The sequence below is a fragment of the Lithobates pipiens genome, unplaced genomic scaffold (genome assembly GCF_037356315.1).
Source record: "Lithobates pipiens isolate NorthernLeopardFrog02 unplaced genomic scaffold, aLitPip1_a1.2 Scaffold_18, whole genome shotgun sequence".
Lineage (NCBI taxonomy): Eukaryota > Metazoa > Chordata > Amphibia > Anura > Ranidae > Lithobates > Lithobates pipiens.
Genome location: NW_027507758.1, coordinates 209,882,885 through 209,902,269, shown reverse-complemented (window position 1 = coordinate 209,902,269; position 19,385 = coordinate 209,882,885). Strand labels below are relative to the sequence as shown.

Here is a 19,385-nt window from a genome sequence, read left to right as displayed (position 1 = left end):
TTGCCTGACTGTATCAATGGCCTCCCCACCTTTTGCTGTGTTTTTTTAGCAGGCTCTTCCCTTATATCTAACTTAAGTCTGTGAGGACTCCCGCAGGACCGGACATCGCACCCATTCGACCCGGACTACCCTCCTCGCCTCCACGCAGCGGGAGACTTGACTCGACCGCTGACCCATCCCGGACCTTTCTTCCTGACTTAGGGTAAGGTAGCAGTGCTACACACCCCACCGGTTACTCTCCCCCCCCTTCACTGACTGTTCTTTTCCTCTCAAACTCTATCCTCGACCCTTCCCCTTAAATCCCCCCTTTCTCTCTTATCCCTCCTCCTTCCTTGCCCCCCAAACACCGGGATCTGTTCCCCCTGACTCCCGCCGAGACATCTCAGGCTCCATTCTCAGGGTACACCCCTACTTTGCCTGTTTACCCTTGGATCACTCTGCTCCCGGACGCATAAACCCACTACAACCCAGATTTCTGGTAACTTCAAGTTCTTACCCATAGCTGACCAGAACACAATGGCCCCGGCCAACTTGCAGGCTCGATCAACCACTCTCAAAGTGGTATCGCAAAACGTCAAAGGGTTAAATATACCCGAAAAACGCAGTCAGATCCTATCTATGATGCATGCCTTGAGGGCAGATGTTATATTCCTACAGGAAACCCACTTCTGCTCGAAAAACATTCCCAAAATGACGAATCATAGATACCCTGTAGCTTTCCATGCTACTAATCCCTTAGCAAAAACTAAGGGAGTCTCAATTCTAATTTCCAAATCCACCCCATGGCAACTAATTGACTCTTTCATAGACCCAGACGGCCGGTATATATTCCTTAAGGGCACCATTCACAACCGGCCCGTCACCCTGGCTAACATCTACAGCCCTAACACAGCCCAACTCAGCTTTTTTCGTTCAACCTTCGAACACCTAACAAGCTTTCAATCTGGTATCACTGTTCTGGGAGGTGATTTTAATGTGACACTCCAGCCCCTTTTGGACTCATCTTCCGGCTCCTCCTCTCTCCCCTATAGAACGCTGAAACAGATTAAGACACTCTTACATAATCTTACGCTACATGATTCCTGGCGCACGCTTCATCCACACGACAAAGATTTTACGTTCTTTTCTGCACCACATAATCGGTACTCTAGGCTCGATTACCTGTTCCTATCCCAAAAAGATCTCCCCTTATTGAAGGCAGCCACGATCGAACCTCTTCTAATAGCAGACCACCACCCCGTTACTCTCCTTCTCTCATTTGCGGAAAAAAACTGGTCCACTAAAACATGGAGACTTGATACCTCTCTCCTCACTTCGGAGGCTGATATCAACTCGATCCATTGCAGTTTAACTAACTACTTCCAGGAGAATAACACTCCGGATGTTACCCCCCTGACGATTTGGGAAGCACATAAGTGCACCATCCGTGGGAAATTTATCGAACTTGCAGCTATTAGAAAAAAAGCGCACCAAGCGTGCTTGAACACACTAATCGCTAAAATCAAGGGATTGGAAGCTTCCCATAAACGTCCTCAGGCGCTGAACACCCTTCAGGACCTGATAGACACCAGAAAGCAACTCCTGGAAATACTCGATCGCAAAGCACGCCGAAAAATTACCCTTACTCACAAACTGTTCTATGAACAGGGCAACAAATGTAGGAGACTACTAGCAAGAGCAATCCAGGCCCAAAGAGCAAGTACAAACATACATACCATCAAAGACCCCCACGGTATTGCGTACAATTCCCCTAAAGATATAGCGACCCAGTTCGAGAACTATTATAAAGGGCTCTATAATCTCCCCCCCACCCATGCCAATGATAAGGAACGCAAACAAAGAGAGACGCTAATCACACAGTTTTTGCATAAATATGGCCCCACCAAGCTGTCTAGAGAGGTTGCCCAAGACATTGACCATCCACTTACCGAAGAGGAATTCAAAGAGGCCATTAAGCAACTTAAGCCAGGCAAAAGCCCAGGACCGGACGGCCTCACAGCCCCCTTTTACAAAACCTTCTCTGATGTATTAGCGAAACCCTACCTCAAAGCATTTAATTCACTAAACACAACAACGCCACCCTTTCACAGGCTATTGGAAGCCCACATCACAGTGATCCCAAAAAGCGGCAAAGACGGAACAGCGGTTACCAACTACAGACCGATTTCACTATTAGACGTTGACCTTAAACTATTTGCTAGAATCCTGGCGAACCGCCTCCTTCCTTTTCTCCCCACATTGATTGGCGATCATCAGGTAGGCTTTGTCCCTGGTCGAGAGGCCAGAGACAACACCATAAAAGCGATCAATCTTCATCACTGGTTAACGTCTAACAAACAAAAAGGATTCTTCTTATCCCTGGATGCGGAAAAGGCGTTCGACAGGCTGGCCTGGGACTACTTGGGGGCAGTATTGCGCCACTTGGGTTTACCAAGCAGGCTATATAACATGATTATGTCTCTATACACCACCCCGACGGCAAGAATCAGGGTCAACGGCCAGCTGTCGGACGCCTTCCCTATCCGAAATGGAACGAGGCAGGGATGCCCCCTCTCCCCTATTCTTTTCATCCTGACACTTGAACCGCTACTGAGACGCCTCCAAGCCAACGACGATATCAAGGGAATTCATGTGGCGGGACACGAATACAAACTAGCGGCATTTGCCGATGACATCCTCCTATTCCTTAGGGACCCACTTACATCTATCCCCAACTTACTGAAAGATTTTGATCTGTTCAACCGACTGTCTAACCTTAAAATAAACTTCTCCAAATCCAATGCCCTGAATATCTCCCTCCCTCCAGACACAGTCACGCAATGTCAAGATAACTTCCCATTTTCCTGGCAGAGGGAATCGATTACATATTTAGGTATCCAGCTCCCCGCCCACTTATCTGATTTATTCTCGAAAAATTTTCTCCCTCTGGTTCACACAATAACAGAAGACCTACGCAGGTGGGACAAACCTCAATTTTCGTGGTTTGGTCGTGCGGCCATCTTAAAGATGAACGTCCTCCCGCGTTTCCTTTATTTGCTACAGACAATCCCTATCGCGATACCCGACTCGTTCTTCCAACGCATCAAACGCATATCCCAACAATTCCTTTGGAAGCAGAAACAACCTAGGATAAGCTTTTCCCAACTCACAAAGCCCAAACACCTGGGGGGCATCGGTCTTCCAAATCTACGGTACTACTCCCTTGCTTGCCATCTGGGTAGAATCGTAGATTGGGCTACCCAGGAGAAGTCCAAGGGTTGGGTCCATCTTGAGAGCCTAACCTCCAATCTACCCCTTAGAACTTTACCATGGATTCTCCCTTCTCACACACCTAAAGGAGCTAAAGAACATCCCCTGGTAGCTGCCACCCTGAAGAGCTTCAAGGTAGCATGCAAACAATTTCAACTATCATCGAACCCAGGTCCACTCACGCCGATTCGCATGAACCCGGCTTTTGCTCCTGGCATGAATGATGTTTTTTTACGGCCGGACTGGCCTCTAGAAGACCTACAAGCACATCACTTCTACCAGGGTGGTCGGCTACTGGACTATGATGGCCTCCCCGTCAGACCTGATGAGCAGCCCCTCCCGTTCTGGTCATACTTTCAGATCCACCACTTTCTTAGAGCGTCCAACCGCGCAGGAGCCCTATCACGGAACCGGTCTCCGTTTGAGACTCTCTGCTCCCAAGCTACTCCACAACAGCACCTGATATCAACTATACACACTATGCTATTCTGGCAGAGTTCCCCGAAACACGGCGGGGCCTGCCCTGCCTGGGAGAGAGAGTTGCAAATGGACTTTTCGGAAACTGAATGGGAAAGCGTCTTGATCACCGCACACAAGGGATCCTTAAATGTACATACACAGGAAAATAATTACAAAATTCTATCCAGGTGGTATCGTACTCCGACACGCCTACATAAGTTTAACGCAGCGATCTCAGAGACCTGCTGGAGATGCCAGTCGGAACTGGGATCTTTCATTCACATCTGGTGGTCTTGCCCCAAAATCCAGGCCTTTTGGACTCAGGTCCACGCATTAACCTCCCGAATCACAAACCAGCAAATTGAATACACACCGGCCTCGCTCCTTCTCCACCTCTCCTCCACATCTACCTCCTCTTACAGAAAGTCTTTGGGCTTACATATGCTTAACGCGGCCAAGCTGTGCATACCGGTACATTGGGGATCTACGGAGCCCCCGACTATCTTAGAATGGCTACATAGAGTGGGAAAGATAGCGGAAATGGAGGAACTTATCCATATTGCCCGAGACTCGCCTCACAAATATGCCCGTACTTGGGACCGGTGGACCCAGTTCCGTTCTTCTGCTGAATTCGGGGCTCTTACGAACCCGATCACGCATGACTCCAGAAATACTCCTACCTCTGAGCAGAACCGACCCTATACTCCTTCCCGAAGGTGATGCGTCCGGGATCAGATAGGTCCTCTCACACCAGCCCCGAAAACACGAGGGGCTCCTACCTTTATAGATGGGGCTACCCTACCTTACCTAGCCCTTACTAACGGTCTGTCTCGGGGGAGTCAGTGGACGGATCGGTAGGTCCTTGCCCCCCCTTACCTCCCTCTCCCTGTTCTTCCTTAGGTACCCCTCCTCTCCCTTCTTCCTTACCCATCCCTTACATTGCCCCCCGACTGTACCCACATACCTGATGACTTGACACCAGACACTACCCCTCGCGACCCCACATTGCGGACCGTTGTAGTTGCGACTCCTACTAGGTAAATTCTATTGACACCATTTGAGCACGACACCCAGGAGAGACCGTCTTGTACCACAAGACGGACCAACTTGACCCTACTCAGACCCAGCGCCACCCCGTTTTCTCTCTTCACTGATGGAACGACTCGGTGTCTACGCGAAGGCAGACACATAGGGTTATCTCTCCCTATGCCCCCCCATGTGTAATTTATATCTCCCATCTCTCCAACCGAGTTTTTATTTTTTATTTTTTTGGGGTAAGGAGATATTTCTAGCTAAGGTGGTCTAATTGTTCAACAGATCATACACCTAGTAATATGTGTACTTAATCTTTAATATTACTTCTCAATGTTTGGGATATTTGTTTGTTACCTATTTGAATGTAACTCTGGTATATTCTGAAATGCAATGTACATTTTCCTTTTTCTTTTCGGAAAAACAATAAAAACTTTTATGGAATAAAAAAAAAAAAAAGAAATTAGAAAAAAGAGGTAACAAACTGATAAGGATACATATACATGGAAATGTACTATTTAGCAAAGAAAACACATAAAGCAAAATAAAAATACTACGAGGGACTAAAAGAGGGGATTCACTAGCACAGAGCTGATTTAATACCATACATTTATTTAATGCATTTTTTTTTTCTTTCATTTTATATCCTGTCTCTCAACCTCTCTTTTCCTACATTTAAATAATAATTATGATGACATATTAAGACCTCATGTGAATAATACGTGCCATATACAGTATTTTTTTCACAGTAAAACCTATTCTTTATGTTGTATCACATTATAAAACATTCAGATTTTTGTAAAATAAAAAAATAAAAATAAAAAATGAAAAAACAAAAGGATGGTTGCAAGATGCAATTAAACTCCAGAGACAGTCCAAGGACTGAAGAATTCCGAAGCAGATTGAAAAGGAATGCTTGTGATGTTAAGACTAAGATGAAGATGCAAGTTCCAAGTTCCTTTAAATCTGGCCACAGTCAGCAATCACAAGTTTCTTGCTGGTCTTCCCTGACTGAGAACCATAGCTTTCCATTTTTTTCACAACATCCATGCCCTCCACAACTGAACCAAACACGACATGCTTTTTATCAAGCCAGCTGGTTAAGGTAGTACAGATGAAGAACTGGGAACCGTTTGTGTTAGGGCCAGCATTAGCCATAGACAGAATTCCTGGTCCAGTGTGCCTCAGAGTAAAGTTCTCATCTGCAAACTTGTTTCCATAGATAGATTTTTCACCAGTTCCATTGTGATGGGTCAAGTCTCCACCCTGGCACATAAAGTCAGGGATGACTCTGTGGAAGCAAGAGCCTTTGTAACCAAATCCTGGTTGTCCAGTGCACAACTGAATGAAGTTTTCACAGTTCTTTGGAACAACATCAAATCTCAGCTCAATAATAATGCAGCCTAGGAGGTTGCCGTCGGCTGTGACATTGAAGAAAACCCACTTATTTGCCATGGTGACGAACCAGCGAACGAACTGTACAGCGAAATGAATGATTCTGCGATCACCGCTCCTTTCGGCGAGAGAGAACAACACGAAAAGCCTGACCACCTGTTTTAATCCCTTAATGTGATTGTAAAGGTTTGCTTTTTTTTTTTAATAACAAACATGTTATACTTACCTTCACTGTGCAGCTTGTTTTGCACAGAGTGGCCCCGAACCTTGTATTATGGGGTCCCTTGGTGGCTCTCGTGGCTCCTCCTCTTATCAGACAACCCCCTAGGAGAAGCACTCACCCGGGGGGGGGTACCTTGCAGGCGCCCCCGACGCCTGCATTATTGGATTTGATTAACAGCTGCAGGAGCCAATGGCTGAGCTGCTATCAATCTATCCAATCAGGAGCCGAGAACCCCAGGCAAAAGAAGAGCGCATCTCCACCTGGTAAAGTTCCAGGGCTCAGGTAAGTAAACGGGGGGGGGGGGGGGGGTTCCGGTGACTGTCAGGTGTTTTTCCCCTTTAATGCATAGGATGCATTAAGGTGAAAAAACACAAGGATTTACAACCCCTTAAATGCATCATCACTATGCTGCAACTGCATGCAATGCACACAGTTGCAGGGTGGTTGCTGTGCAGCCCCATTCACATAGGGATGTACTTAAAGGGTGCCCTGACTGGAAAAAGATTGAGAAACACCAACATAGAGGAACCCATCTCTCCATTTTCCTCCTGCAGCCGCTGAATGCCTGTGTGAGGGAGAGGTGGAGAAGTGGCGGCAAATGGAGAAATTGGTTCCTTTACATGCAACCACCCACTTGCAACCGGGCCCTGTTGTTCCGCCACCAAACTCGGAGTAAAGGGCCCTGTCAGGAGGGCCCTTCATGGTTTCTTGCATCGGGGCCCTGAAGGTTCTAGTTACGCCACTGCTCCTAAGCCAGATTTCCATTTCCAAAGAATTCAAATAGACTACATTTAGATGCCCAGAATAGGCACCTATGAGTACGCTTTAGTGTGCATTAATATGTTCTCAAGTTGGCCCGAGTGCTGGCCTGTAGCTAAAGCAAATGCAAAAACAGAAAAGAAAATTTTGAATGAAATAGTTTGTAGATATGGAGTTTGAGAGTGACAGAGGAACCCATTTTACTGGTGAAGTAATGAAAGAGGTTATGAAGCCCTTCACATAGAGCAAGCTTTCCATACACCTTATCCACAAAGTAGTGGTAAAGTTGAGAGATTTAATTATAGTACAAATTGCTCACAGTTCCCAATATGTGAAAATATTGGTTACCTGAGATTCCATGTTATTGCTTCCAGTTTAGGAGCAGGCATACCATCCTTACGTAGAGGGTTATATTATATATAGTTACATAGTTAGTAAGGTTGAATAAAGACACAAGTCCATCCAGTTCAACCTGAGTGAGTGTCTACAATTATCCCTATCCCTGTACATTGCACACTCACATCGGTCCCTACCCTCAAGGAGTCCACAAGCCAAGGTCCCCATTCATATACTAGGGCCAATTTTGGACAGAAGCCAATTAACTTACCTGCATGTCTTTGGAGTGTGGGAGGAAACCGGAGGACCCGGAGGAAACCCACACAAGCACAGGAAGAACATGCAAACTCCAGGCAGGTAGTGTCGTGGTTGGGATTTGAACCAGCGACCCTTCTTACTGCTAGGTGAGAGTACCAACCACTACACCACTGTGCCACCCACATATGTGGAAATAAAGCTTACACCTGGCTTCCTACTAATGTTACAGGTACATGTTATATTGGAAAGTTAGCACCTGCTTTGGCTGTTCGCAAAGATACAGTGTGACCAGATCAAAGTCCAGAATATCCTTTAGTGTTCAAAAGAGAGCTGTTCACTGAAGGTGACATGGCATGGTTCCCTTCCTGGACAGGATGGGGAATTGAAGCAATGAAAATAATAAACAATTACACTAGAATTGTAGATGAGATTATTAACCTTCCTACCACTGATATAGGTTTATTAAGTGAAGAAATGGCTCAGATTAAAAAAGGAGTATTAGAGCACAGATTAATGCTAAATTATCTCACTGCAGCTCAAGGTGGGATGTGTAAGATATTTTGCACTAACTGTTATATATACATTTCTGATAACGAGGACATTATTAAAGGGCATCTTGCTAAGATAAGAGAACTACAGAATAAGACCAGAGATATTGCTAAAGATGGATGGAACCTCTTTAAGGGTTTAGGAGGTTTTGGTGACTTTTTATCTTTTTATATGGCATAGCAACATGGTTACAGAAACTTGACGCTTACATTGTGATGTTCCTACTTCTCATTTCTTATTTGCTTCCTCATCATGTTATGCCTTTGTGTGACTACCCTCTGTACCAACAAATGGTCCACCAGCCCTGATGAACCCATCATTGTGAGGAAGCTGGGAGAGAGCTGAACAGGACGATATCTGTAACAGGATTTACCAGCAATCGGCTGAATGAAACGCAGAGAAGAATGGTGTCAAATAAACAGAAGGAGGGAAATGACATGGACATTCACTGTACTGTTCATTTAAGCACGAGAGACTCCATTTTGTTCTCACTGTTGAAATGTGTTCTGTAACCTCTCTACTCCCCCCTCCCTTTTCAATGTTTTACTTTTGCAATAGTTCTATTTTCTAGCTTTTAATAATATATTTCTATTTGTTTGCTTTTAATAACATCTCACACCACCCCTTTCTTATCTATGCATAAAATAACATGTAATAATAAATTTCCACCTAACTGATATTTTAAACACAGTGATTGAGTCCTGTGAATCTGTTTCTGCAGCTGCAGTATTAACTTTGTTTTAGAGTCCCAATCAGAAATTAGTCATAACAGGTAACCCGGATTAATCCTCCAGTTAGGTCTCCCCTGAACCCTTGGGACTTAAATTTAGTCCTGTTGGAATTACAAAAACAGCCGTTTGAGCCAATACGAGATATTCCCTCTTGACGAGGAAAATAATTTTCTTGGTTGCCATATCTTCTGCAAGAAGAGTATCAGAGTTGGCGGCTCTTTCCTGTAAAGAGCTACATTTGTTTATTCATAAAGATAAGGTTGTATTGTGGCCTCATCCTAAATTCCTACCAAATGTAGTGTCAGGTTTTCATTTAAACCAGGATATTGTTCTGCCTTCATTTTTTCCAGAACCTCATTCTGTGCAAGAGAGGTCACTACATTCTTTTGATGCAATGAGAGCGGTCAAGGTCTATTTGAAAGTGACCGATCAGATTTGTAAAACAGATGTTTTGTTTGTATTGCCAGACAGTCCTAAAAGAGGACAGGCATCGTCAAAATCTACTATTTCCAAATGGATTAGTCAAGTGATTGTTCAAGCTTATGGTTTAAAGAGGAAACTTCCTCCTTTTCATATTAAAGCACACTCCGCAAGGGCTGTTAGTGCTTCTTAGGCAGTGTATCACCAAGGCTCCATGGCTCAGATCTGCAAGGCTGCAACTTGGTCTTCAGTCCAGATTCTACCAAATAAATGTAAAAGGTCATGAGGATATCGCCTTTGGGCGCAGTGTACTGCATGCTGCAGTATAAGGCCCCTTTCACACTGACGATCCGTTCAGGCCCGCCTGTCAGTTTTTCAGGCGGACCTGAACGGGTGCTCCATAGACCTCTATGGAGCGTCGGATGTCAGCTGTGACATGTCCGCTGACATCCGACCCGCTCCGATCCGAAAAAGTGTGACGGAGGAAAAAGCAATTTTTCCATCCGTCTACGGATCGGATGATGACGGACACTGCGGTCCGTCATCATACGATCTCCCATAGGGGAGAGCGGCGCTGTGACAGGTCTGTCCCTGCGCAGTGTGCAGAGACGGACCTGTCATCTCCCTGCTCAGCGGGGATCGACGGAGTGATCCCCGCTGAGCAAACGGATATCCACGGGGCGGATCAGCACTGATCCGCCCTGTGTGAAAGGACCCTAAAGGCTGCTTTCACACTGGGGCGGGAGCGGCGTCGGCGGTAAAGCGCCGCTATTTTTAGCGGCGCTTTACCGTCGTTTTAGTGGCGGTCTGCGGGCGCTACGCGGGGTGGCCGAAAAAGGGTTAAACCCGCCCGCAAAGCGCCGCTGCAGCGGCGCTTTGCCGGCGGTATTGCCGCGGTGTCCCATTGATTTCAATGGGTAGGAGCGGTATAGGAGCGGTGAATACACCGCTCCTTCACCGCTCCAAAGATGCGGCTAGCAGGACTTTTTTCACCGTCCTGCCAGCGCATCGCTCCAGTGTGAAAGCCCTCCGGCTTTCACACAGGAGGGAAAGGGGCCGGTTTTTTTCAGGCGCTACACAGGCGCTATTTTTAGCGCTGTAACACCTGAATACCGCCCCAGTGTGAAAGCAGCCTAAGTCCTCTCGTCTCTTGGTGCCCAACAAATTTTCCTCATTTGCTGGTTGGAAGCTGAAGAGCGGGAACTTAGTGGAGAGTGAAAATCAGTTTTGCTTGCTGGTGATTGCAGAGTGTGCATTTTTAGGTTATTTTTGGGGTCTTTCCCTGCAGCTTTTTAACACCTTTTCTGTCACTTTTTAACCACTACAATACAGGGCACTTTCGCCCCCTGCCTTCCCAGCCCAATTTTCAGCTTTCAGCGCTCTAGCGCTTTCAGTGACAATTGCGCGGTCATGCTACACTGTACCCAAATGAAATTGTTATCATTTTGTTCGCACAAATAGAGCTTTATTTTGGTGTTATTTATTCACGACTCCGTTTTTTTTTTTTGCGATATAAGCGCAAAAATAGCGGAAATTTGGAAAAAAAACAATATTTTCTTTTTTCTATTTGGAAAGAAATCCAATAAAATCAAATTTTATCATAAATTTAAGCCAAAATGTATTCTGCTACATGTTTTTGGTAAAAAAAATTCCGTTAAGTGTATAATAATTGGTTTGTGTGATCACGGACATATGTACGCAAATGATCATGTACATATGTGTGCAGGTGATCACGTACATATGTGTGCAGATAATCATTGGGACATGTGATTTTAGTGGGACATATGTGGGGGACATGTTTTTATTATTAGGGACATGTGTTTTTATTATTTGGGGACATGTATGTTTTGGGGACATGTGTGTTTTGGGGACATGTGTGGGGACTGTGTTTACACTACACTGATGATCAGTGAGTAAAAAGCTGTAAAAAGCAGCCCATACTCACTGATCATCAGCCGGCTGCAGCGTTCTGCTCTCCTCTCCTCAGCGGTGACTTCCGTGTGAGGAGAGGAGAGCCGATTGCCTAGCAACCGGCTGTTTGTTTACATCACATGACGGCCGTGATTGGACACGGCCGTCATGTGATCAGGAGGGCCAATCACAGAGCCCTCCTGCCGATCTGAGATGTGCCGTGTCCGGGTGACACGAGCACATCGGGATCGCGCCGCTGCGCGGGCGCGCGCGCGATCCCGCTACTCCTGAATGACGTTCCTGAACGTCCTATCAGGAGTAGACGGCTCCCACCCGGCCGTATATATGCATTGGCTGGGTGGGAAGTGGTTAAAAAAGCCTTTTTTTTTTCTTTCCTGCTGTCAGACTCCTAATTAAAGGTAGTGGTTAATTGGTCACAGGTGCTTGAAGTCCTCTATAAAACTTTCTATAGAACTAATTTCTGAGTCTGCTCATCCTTGAGCTTGTCACCTTTTTGTGTAATGAAACGCTGACCAAGTAGAACTGTATTAGGTTGTGAGTTAAAAACAGAATTAGAAACAGGTGGTTATACCTGGAGTCATCAAACCTGTAATAAACATTTGACATTTCCTGTTAGTAATATTATTGTAACTTGGAAAATGTGTGTTAGCAAGATTGAAGGTTTTGTGCAGTGTGCAACATGTAAACAATTGAGCAACAGGTCCAGGATGGATACCGCTGCAACGATGTGAGCAGGTTGCCCTTCTGGGAGCTCGCCTTAGAGATCTAGAGGAGCAAATTGCAACACTGGGTAGAACTGACAACCTTGAAAGGGGTTGTATGCTCACTGAACAGGTGGCTAGTGGGGTTAATGGGGAGGGTGAGGGGTAAGGATTACCAGGTAGGAAGTTGGGTTAATACAATTAGAGGAAGCGGTAGGGGCTCACAGAAAAGGCCAGCTCTGGGTTTGAGCACCCTAACAGAGTCGCCAAGTTGGGTGAAGATGTGGGGGTAATCAAGCAGAGAGGTGGCAGCCCTAGATGTCACTGCTCCCCATAACAGCCAGGAAAGCAGCCCATCTAGAAGGGGTGGTGAGGGGAGTGCAGGTAAGCCTAGACAGTTTGTGGTAATAGGGGATTCTATAATCAGGACTGATAGAATCATTTGTCACCAGGATCACCTCAACCGAATGGTTTGCCGTCTCCCAGGTGCCAGGGTTTGGCATGTGGTGGACCGGGTTGATAAAATACTGGGAGGGGCTGGGCATGACCCAGCTGTCTTGATCCATGTTGGAACCAATGACAGAACATATGGAAGGTGGAGGCTCCTTATGAACCAATTTAAAAGAACTAGACTGCAAGTTGAAGGGAAGGACCTGGAAGGTGATATTCTTTGAAATACTGCCTGTGCCATGCGCAACACAGGAAAGGCAGGGAGTGATTAGAGAGCTGAATGCATTGCTAAAGACCTAGTGTAAGGAGGAGGGATTAGGGTTTTTAGAGCACTTGGCTAACTTTTCATTGGGGTGCAACCTATATGCTAAAGATGGTTTGCACCTAAATGGAAGGGGGTCTACTGTGCTGGGGAAGAGGTTTATGGGAAGGTTGGAGGAGTATTTAAACTAGGATTGTGGGGGGAGGGTGAATTAGGTTATAATGGGACAGACAGGAGATAGACAGGAGATAGCCCCCATAGGTGGGAATGGGGAAAGATGGGGGGGGGGGGGGCTATGGCAGATGATATGAAGGTTCCTATGTTACAATCAACCATTGGAAATGGTACTCATTGTACTAAAATAAAAAATATGCAACACATGTTTGCAAAATTTGAAAATGAATTAAAGTGTTTGTTCACCAAATGCCAGACATTTGCCAAGCAAAATAGGGGAGTTGTAAGCTCTGGTGCAAAAGGAAAACTATGATAAATTTTGGCTTCATTCTTCTCATGACTGGGCTATTAATATTCCTGGCTATGCTCTTTCAGAAAGACAGGGTAAAACGGAGGGGTGATGGTGTGTCTCAGAGAAGTGATCTCAAAGCGAGCGTGAAAGAGGACCTAGTAGATGGAGAGCGTGATGAGTTTGAAGCATTATGAGATGAACTGTACATGGGTTATCACTGGAGTTTGTTATAGACCTCCCAGTGTTAGTGAGGAGGTAGAGACTAAGCTGCTTGCACTGATGGAAAGGCTGGGATAGTGATAATGGGGGATTTTAACTACCTGGAAATTGACTAGAGTAATGGCAGTGCTGGTACAGTTAAAGGACAAAAATGTATAAACCTGTTACAAGACAAGTTTTATGGTGCAGTTTATCGAGACTCTGACTAGGAATGACGCTCTGCTGGACATGGTAAGCTCAAACCATGCAGAGCTAATTACCAATATTCATATAAAAGAACATCTGGGTAGCAGTGACCATAACAGGATTTAATTTATTGTTAGGTGTAAGCAACAAACACATACAGGTAAGATAAAAACACTTAACTTTAAGAGCAAAAATTTCCAAAGGATGAGAGCTGCTCTCCAGGTGTCAGGAAGATCCTGCCAGCGGGAATCAGTCTGGACCTTCCGCCGCGCGTTCACGTGTGCGCGCCAGTGTGTGTGTGCCTGTTGGCACCAGGCGGGCTATTTAACTCAGTCTGTCACATCCAGTTCTTGCTGTCTGATCTACAGTACGTGAGTATCCTGATTCTGAGAACCTGCCTTCTGTGACCTGTGGACCCGGCTTGTCTACCTACCACTCCTGCTATCCGCCTGCATCTGATCCCGGCCTGTCTGACTTCCCCTATGCTTAATCCTTCGGTACTTCTGCTGCCTGCCTGTTTATCGACCCGGCTTGTCTGACTATCCACCTGCTTGATCCTTGGTACCTTCGCTGACCGGCTGACCTTCGACCCAGCTTGTCTGACTGCTCTGCTGCCAGCATCTGGTGCCCGCCTGCTGCTCTACCTCCAGTTGTGGTTCCAGCTCCTACCTGAAGTCCTGCTTCTGCCTGAGTTCCTGCATTGGTGTCCCAGGTCCAGCTACCCACCTGCTGCTCTGCTTCAGCTTGCTGCACTTGCCTGCTGATCCTGTTCCTTCCTGGTCCCAGCCGTCTCCTGATCCAGCTGGGGGTCCTGCTACAAGTTCTTCCTGGGCTCCAGACCCCTCTGCTGCTGTTGATCCTGCCAGGCACTTGTGCCACTCCAGACTCTTGTGCTACCTGTATACTCTACCAGGGCCCTCGAGTCGGAGCTGCAAGAGAGGTCTCTTCCTGCAGGTCGGGCTCTACCACCAGGTATGTGACAGTATCAGACAGCCATGACCGAGCCATGACCCATGGACGAACTTTGTCTGCATCTGGCTGGCCTTACCCAGGCTGTCAAGAGTCTCCAGGAGGGATACACTCGTTTGGAAGAAAAGGTCCAAGCTCTCACTTCACCCACAACTGCTCAGGGGCCTCCTCTTCCGTCCGCTTCTGCCTCCAGCACCTCTTCTCCGACAGTGGTTATGTTGCCTCCTGAACCCAGGGTCCCCAAGCCTGAAAAGTTTTCTGGAGAGCGAAGTAGAATCAGGACATTCCGGAACTCTTGTGAACTGTACTTTGCTCTACAACCTCGCACCTTTTCACTTGAGGCCACCAAAGTGGGGTTTGTGGTGTCTTTGCTCCTGGGAGATCCTCAAGCTTGGGCTCATCGTTTGCTGGAACACAAAGCAGAGGTCCTAACTAACCTGACCACCTTCTTTGATACGATGGCCCAGCTCTAGGAGGACCCTCAACTCTCCGCCACGCAGAAGCCGCCCTACTATGTCACTGAATTCCGCCGTTGGAGTACAGATACGGATTGGAACGATGCGGCCCTTCGTTACCAGTTTTGTATGGGGCTCTCAGACCCTCTGAAAGATTTACTGGCTCGTGTGGGAATCCCACAAACCCTGGATGCCTTAATTAACCTTGCCATTCAAATTGATCGACGGCTGAGGAAGCGAAGAGCTGAAAGAGGTGCTGGGTCTACTCGCCCCTCCTGGATGTTGCCTCGGGTACCTAACTATTCCCATCCGGCTCCCACTCCTAGTCCTGTTCCGGCACCTGATACTTCTGAACCTATGCAGCTCGGAGTTCTTCGCCCTGCTCTCACGATGGAGGAACGCCAACATCGTCGGGCCAACAACTTGTGCCTTTACCTGGACACTATGTCAGGAACTGCCCTACCAAGCTCCGTAAGTGCATGTCTGTCTCGTCTGGCGCTACTGCTGCTTGGCTTAAGACCTCTTCTCACCTCGCCCTGTCTCGTTGCAGCTCCCAGGAAGGACTTTGCAAGTCCCCGCTATCATTGACTCAGGGGCTTGTAGTTGTTTCATGGACTTTTCCTTTGCCAGTAAACACCAAATCCCTCTGCTGCACAAGGCTCAAGGACTCTCTATCCACCTGGCCAATGGCTCAACAATAAAATCTGGACCAGTTACACAAGAGACTACTCCCCTTTCAGTTTCTATCTCCAACCTGCACCAAGATCTGCTTTGTTTGGACATTATTTCATCTCCTTTGTTTCCAATCATTCTTGGCATGCCATGGTTGCAGGCCCATAACCCTGCTATAAACTGGGTTACCGGGGAGATCACATTCCTCTCTCCATATTGCCAGCAGTATTGTATCCTGAAGAATCCTCCCTGCTTTACTATGTCTGAACTCTGATTCTGAACTTCGCCGAGCAGTCCCTGAAGTGTATCATGATTACCTAGACGTCTTCAGTAAGAAGGGGGCAGAAGCTTTGCCTCCCCATCGGGCATATGACTGCCCCATTGAACTCTTTCCCGGAGCCGAGGTTCCCTTTGGCAGGATCTTTCCATTGACCAGAACAGGAGACCCTGAAAATTTACATCGTCGAAAACTTGAAGAAGGGCTTCATTCGACCTTCCACTTCCCCAGTGGGTGCAGGCATCTTCTTTGTGGAAAAGAAAGACCATACCCTCCGGCCCTGTGTTGACTATAGAGAGTTAAATAAAATAACAGTTAAAAATCTATATCCGCTTTCTCTGGTACCAGAGTTATTTCAGAGATTGGGAACTGCCACTACCTTCACTAAGCTGGACCTCAGAGGGGCCTACAATCTGGTCCGTATCAGAAGTGGGGATGAGTGGAAGACAGCTTTTCGTACCCACTTTGGGCATTTTGAATACCTGGTGATGCCCTTCGGATTGTGTAATGCCCCCGCTACCTTTCAGTATTTCATAAATGATGTCTTCCGGGACTATTTAGACTTGTTCGTAATAGTTTACTTAGACGATATCCTTATTTTTTTCCCCTTCTCTGGACTCTCACCGCAAACATGTTAAATGTGTCCTGGACCGGCTCCGACAACACGGACTGTACGCCAAGGCTGAAAAATGTGCCTTTGAACAAGAAAGTATCTCATTTTTGGGTCTAGTTATTTCTGTAGAAGGAAAAAGGATGGATGCACAAAAAAATTCTTGACTGGCCAACTCCCACAGACAAGATAGTGGTCCAACGTTTTGTTGGCTTTGCCAATTTTTACAGAAACATTATCAAGGGGTTCTCCGCTATCATCTGCCCAATCACACAACTAACCAAGCAAGGGGTGCGTTTTCATTGAACTGAAACCCGATGCCCTCTCTAGGATGTTCCACAAATCCGAGGAAACTTCGCCCCGACACTATCCTGGCCCCAGGGAACTTCCTCCTGCTACAGGAAAATCTGCTCTTGCTGTTGAAGCAAGCTTCAATTGGGTCAGCACCCACCGTTGGAACAGAGTTACAGGCCAGGGATGGACTGATTTGGTACGGGAGCAAAATCTTTGTACTTGAAGGCTTACGGGTGTCTATTCTCGAACTTTGCCATGACCATGCACTAGCAGGACACTTTGGTGTCTCCAAGACTGCTGATCTTGTCCAGCGCACTTTCTGGTGGCCCCAAGTACTTAAGGACTTTAGGAGTTACGTGGAGTCCTGCACCACCTGTGCTCGGAACAAGACCCGTAGTTCCAGAGCCTGGGGATTATTGAAACCTCTGCCCATTCCGGACAGGCCTTGGAAGATGTTGTCTATGGACTTCATTGTTGACCTACCCCCGGCGGCTGGGCATACTGCCATCTTTGTGGTGGTAGATCGGCTGTCTAAAATGGCCCATTTCATTCCAATGAAGGGTACTCCCTCGGCTTTTGAAACAGCCCAAATGTTCATCAGGGAAATAATTAGACTTCATGGAATCCCGGCCAATATAGTTTCTGACCGCGGAGTGCAATTTACCTCGCGGTTTTGGAGAGCGCTGTGTAAAGTCCTGGGAATTGCACTGCATCATTCTCCACCGCTTACCATCCTCAGACGAATGGTCAGACCGAGAGGAACAATCAGACCCTCGAGCAATACCTGCGTTGTTTTTCATCCTTTTCTCAAGATGACTGGGTCACACTGCTTCCTTTGGCCAAATTTGCTTATAATAATTCCATGCATTCTGCTACAAAGCAAAGCCCGTTTTTTGCTAATTACGGTTTACATCCAGCTTTCCTTCCTAATTCAATTCCTGAATGAATATTTTCTCCTCGAACAATCAATTATTACAGAAGACCATGGCAAAATAAGGAAGTGTTCGACAGGAAGAAGCGGGGTGAATTGGTGCTCGAACTGGGTAACCGTGCATGGTTGTCCTCTGCAAACCTTAAATTGACTTGTCCCTCCAGGAAATTGGGCCCCAAATTCTTAGGCCCTTTTCCTGTAAAAAGGAGAATTAATGAGGTGGCTTATGAGCTAGAGCTCCCGGATTCACTCAAGATCCACCCTGTTTTTCACGTCTCCCTGTTGAAACCCTTTGTCCCCAATCCTTTTCTTGACCAGAATGTGAATCCTCCGGACCCTGTAATAGTGGATGGCGAGGAAGAATTTGAAGTTGAAGCTATCCTGGATTGTAGGAAAAGGAATAATCAAGCCCGATTTTTAATCAAATGGAAAGGCTATGGCCCGGAGGAGAATTCTTGGGAGCCTGAGGAGAATATCCATGCAAAGAGTTTAATCCAAGCTTTCAAGAGATCTCACCCTGAAAGATGGGCCCGGTTGGGCATCCGGAGGCTGCCCCTTGAGGGGGGGGGCAATGTCAGGAAGATCCTGCCAGCGGGAATCAGTCTGGACCTTCCGTCGCACGTTCGCCTGTTGGCGCCAGGCGGGCTATTTAACTCAGTCTGTCACATCCAGTTCTTGCTGTCTGATCTACAGTGTGCGAGTATCCTGATTCTGAGAACCTGCCTTCTGTGACCTGTTGACCCGGCTTGTCTACCTACCACTCCTGCTATCCACCTGCATCTGATCCCAGCCTGTCTGACTTCCCCTCTGCTTAATCCTTCGGTACTTCTGCTGCCTGCCCGGCTTGTCCGACTATCCACCTGCTTGATCCTTGGTACCTTCGCTGACCGCCTGACCTTTGAACTGGCTTGTCTGACTGCTCTGCTGCCAGCATCCTGTCTTCCGGTGCCCATCTGCTGCTCTACCTCCAGTTGTGGTTCCAGCTCCTACCTGAAGTCCTGCTTTTGCCTGAGTTCCTGCATTGGTGTCCCAGGTCCAGCTACCCACCTGCTGCTCTGCTTCAGCTTGCTGCACTTGCCTGCTGATCCTGTTCCTTCCTGGTCCCAGCCGTCTCCTGATCCAGCTGGGGGTCCTGCTACAAGTTCTTCCTGGGCTCCAGACCCCTCTGCTGCTGTTGATCCTGCCAGGCACTCGTGCCACTCCAGACTCTTGTGCTACCTGTATACTCTACCAGGGCCCTCGAGTCGGAGCCGCAAGAGAGGTCTCTTCCTGCAGGTCGGGCTCTTCCTGCAGGTCGGGCTCTACCACCAGGTACGTGACACCAGGACTTTGGGAGGGAATACGGGCATCAATGGACACAGAAGAGAAAAGGTAATACTTCAAAGTGACTGTATGTAAACTCACTGCAAAATATATTCCCATGGGTAATGAGTTTAAAAGGCTAAAAAAAATAAAACCTATGCGACTCACAGCCAAAGTTAAAATGGCCATAAATACAATTTAAAAAATTACTTTTAAAAAATATAAAAATGAAAAAACGCTATCATTTA

General features: G+C 46.9%; 1 protein-coding gene and 1 pseudogene across 5 annotated transcripts in view; both read right to left on the bottom strand.

Annotated features, from left to right (window-relative positions):
• Positions 1-19,385, bottom strand: part of ARID4B (AT-rich interaction domain 4B) — a 2,504,499-nt gene that overhangs the window by 1,928,767 nt on the left and 556,347 nt on the right. The gene's annotated exons all lie outside the window — the stretch shown is intronic.
• Positions 5,563-6,216, bottom strand: LOC143987656 (peptidyl-prolyl cis-trans isomerase pseudogene; annotated as a pseudogene).